Genomic DNA, 3,599 nt, shown 5'->3' with positions numbered 1-3,599 from the left:
GTCGGGTCCCACCAGGAGGAACCACAACAGGGATCACTCCCGTCCTTGTCTCCACTCCCACCCTGCTCCCCCAGACCCCAGGCCAGAGCTCACACCTCACAGGTGCTGAGCAAATGTTTACAGAATAAGGAGACAAATGAACACTTCAGAAGATGCCACTGTTTTCCCACAGACTGCCCCACTTACTCGTGTCATGAAAGATAACGTGGGTCCTCTTTATGCTTTCCTTAAGTAAGCCTCACATAAGCAGAGTGTATCTTGGAGGACCTCAAACAGGGCGTACCTTGGACAGCAAGTCAGGTCCCATCTTGGTTTAACCTCAACTCTTTCGGCAATCTTGGGAGTTCACTTAAATCCCTAGGCTTCAGTTTCCCTGTCTGCGGAGAGTGAACAACAGTAGCAGCCCCCTCTCTGGGTGGGTGGGAGGAGGGCTTGCACTGTACATGGGAAGAATGTGGAAAATTCCCAAAGCAAGCCGATTCCTATCAATAAGGGTCACGCTTCTGAGTGAGCGAGCTGCTTTCCTGCGTGACCTCAGGAATCAGGCCTTTTACAAATGGCACCTAGACCCTTCCTCCAAGGAATCACACAATTTCCTGAAAAGAAATAACATGCTCAAAATAATTACTGTGTTTCTAAATATACCCAGAAACTCTCTTAAGTGAGTTATAAATATTATTTTTAATCTTTGTAACAAGCCTAAGAGATAAGTCTCACTATTATCCTCAGTGTACAGATGAGGAAAGCCAAGAACAGAGAAATTAAATAATTCCCCCAAGGTCACATAGCCAATGAGTAACCAAGACTCAAACCCACACAGGCTGGCCACAGTCTGCTCTTAACTACCGTCTACTTGACCTTTCCAGTGATTTCTGCTACTTACTTCAACCGATCTGATTAAGTTACTGCACATATAGAAGATGCTTTGATTCTGTTTTTATTACTCAAGAGGGGGGGAAAAGAAACGTATTATTTTCAGGCATCAGCCAGAGCTTAGAAAATATGCCATCTGTTTGTGCCTCAATCCAGTCAGGAAATAACAAAAAGAAATTCAAAAGGCGGGGGGGACACTCAAAATGTTTGATTGCCAAGAATTCTACATGGCTTAAGCCTCCAGCTAAAAAAAAATCTTCGTATCTAATCTTCAATTACAAAGGAATAAATTAATTCCCCCCAGACCGCAGTAAAACTTGAAAGTATCCCACTTGTCCCATTATTTTTCAATCTGTTCAAAGAAAAACAACCAAAGACCAAGAAGGAAATAATTTCAAGGGTCTTACTATTGTGAATCCAACCACATTAGAAGATCAATGCATCTTCCATGCACGTATTTCAGAAAGGCATACTCTACCACAGCCTTGCTCACTCAGCACAGGGGAGAGGGTCGCTAGATACCAGATGTCCAGTCAGGAATCAGGCAGAATGGGACGGAATAAACTTCTGGAGCCCATGGCGCAAGGCTATGCTCTGGTCCTTCTTGGAAGTCACACACAGGCGTTCTAAGGATCGATCCATCCAGGAGAACGACACGGGGAGCCATGGATGGGAGGGATGGGAGGACCACACATTGGGAGAAAAACAGGTTGAGAGGAATGGCAGGCAGGACTCGAGGATCCTTAGTCCAAGCCCCAAATGCCATGTGCAAAGTGTCTATAAAAAGCAGATGAGAACAGGCGGTGAGGACAGCTTCACTCATTCATTAGAAATTCTATCTGTTCCTATGCATTACGTTCCAGGTACAGAGCCAGGAGATCGTTCAACCAAGCAAGCCAGTGGCAGAGATGAAGATAGAAAGTCAATAAGGATTCAGAAATCCTAAAGCTAATTGAAAAGTCAATCATTTAGACAATGAGTTTTCCCAAAAGACCAGAGTACAAGGCAAGACAGGCAGCACCAGGGAGCAAGGTGGAGGGAACTGTTCGCGTTTGGCTGTTACTTGTCATGTTCTAGGTCAATGTCCTAACTTGGTCTTCCTGCCAGACGGTCCCTCCAGTTGGAAGCACGTCTTGAGCTGACCCAGAACCTGCACAGATTAGACACACTTTCAGCTCAGGATGATGGACGGGGCAGTGGACGGATGGAGAAACGCATCTGCAAACCAAGGACTGAAGGAAACTGGCCAAGAAAGTAAGACCGGATGCAGCCCCTGCATGTCAGGGTCAGGGTAGACCCTGCAGCCCACTTGCTGCCCAGCGCCAGGCAGTTCTGGAGGCCCAGGGTTTCTCAGTGTTGACAAGGAAACAGTGACTTGATATCGGATTGCAATGAGGAATAAAGGCAATGATGTATCTTCAATGTTTCCAGAGTGTTTGACTCATGAGAAAAGCTGGTAGTGGTTATGGTGGCTCCAGGAGTTGTGGCGGGCGTTGGGAGAAGATGGTAGTGGTGGGAAGGGTAGTGGTCGGGACCACAGCCGTAGCAGTCATGGTGGCAGTGGTCATGGGAATGGTACAGTGGTCCTAGTGGTGATGGCAGTAATGACGATCATGGTAGTAACGGTAGTGGTGGTACCGATGGTGGCCGTGGGAGTGGCAGTCATGGTCATCATGGCTATAGGACTGGCAGGAACTACAGGGGTTTAGCAGTGGGAGGAGCAGGGGAAGGGGAGTAACTTCCCCAGGACTCTCCCATCACCCCGACAAGGGTCAGGTGCACCCTCAGCCGAGGCCAGCACACAGGTTGGTGGAAAGTGTGCAGAAGAGGGAAGAAGTTGTGCTCACTTGGAAGCCGTAGAGAAAACAGCCCCAGCCCACCCCCCACCCACTGTAATTGAGGAAAAGAGCAAGGACATACATGTGCAAAATCTATTTCAATCCTGTTTGAATTTTTTTAACTATATTTGCAGATCAGCTTTCTACCCCTTTCTGTCTAGTCTCCAACTCTACAAATGTGGGGAGGGGGACGGAATCTTGTTCCCAACCCGTGGAAGCAGAGAACCCACCCCGATCCCAGTGCGGTGAAGATGCATAGAAATGGGGGGTCTGATGCACCGTGTGCGGCCTGGACAACAGCGGGGCCGCTGCTTACGAAACCAAACACGCTTACCATGGAGCCCAACACTTGCCGTCGCCGGCGTTCATCCACACGCATACACAAATGTCCATGCCAGTTTTATCCCTAGCAGCAAAAGACAGAAATGCCTTTCAATGCCTGAACTTCAGGTTCACAAACCTGGGTCACCTGCACAGTGAAACAGCCCTCAGCCACGGAAAGCAGCAGACCTGCTTGCACAACGGCCTGGACACGTCTCCAGGGTTTGGTGGGAAAGTCCGTCTCCGTAGGTTATAGACGGCAGGTTCCACTCAGACAACATCGTCAAAAGGACACAAGTGCAGACAAAGAATAGATCGCTGGTTGCCAGGGCACAGGGGTGGGGGGGCGCGAGTAAGAGGATACGCTGGGGTGTCCTTTGTATTGATGAAATATTGATTTTGGCAGAAGTTACGTGAATTTCTGCACGGGGTAAAAATGCTCAGATCTGTACACAAGGACAAACACGAAGGAGGGGATGAAAAGGTACTGAATTCTTTTTTTTTTTTAAAGATTTTATTTATTTATTTGACAGACAGAGATCACAAGTAGGCAGAGAGGCAGGCAGA

The 3,599-nt window shown here is 48.0% G+C and overlaps 1 long non-coding RNA gene across 2 annotated transcripts; it reads right to left on the bottom strand.

Moving 5' to 3' along the window:
- Positions 1-486: 486 nt before the first annotated feature.
- On the bottom strand, positions 487-3,363 carry LOC125081032 (uncharacterized). 2 transcript variants are annotated; one of them, XR_007121563.1, is made up of 4 exons: positions 3,222-3,363; positions 3,046-3,117; positions 1,281-1,650; positions 487-596 (listed from the first exon to the last, which is right to left on the bottom strand). It is a non-coding gene; the product is annotated as an uncharacterized LOC125081032 (long non-coding RNA). The 2 variants fall into 2 exon arrangements; XR_007121562.1 differs by having other exon boundaries at positions 1,281-1,499.
- Positions 3,364-3,599: the final 236 nt, after the last annotated feature.

This window comes from Lutra lutra, chromosome 11, assembly GCF_902655055.1.
Source record: "Lutra lutra chromosome 11, mLutLut1.2, whole genome shotgun sequence".
NCBI classification, from domain to species: Eukaryota; Metazoa; Chordata; class Mammalia; order Carnivora; family Mustelidae; genus Lutra; species Lutra lutra.
The sequence above is the reverse complement of the archived record's forward strand: the minus strand, read 5'-3'. Positions and strand labels throughout refer to the sequence as shown.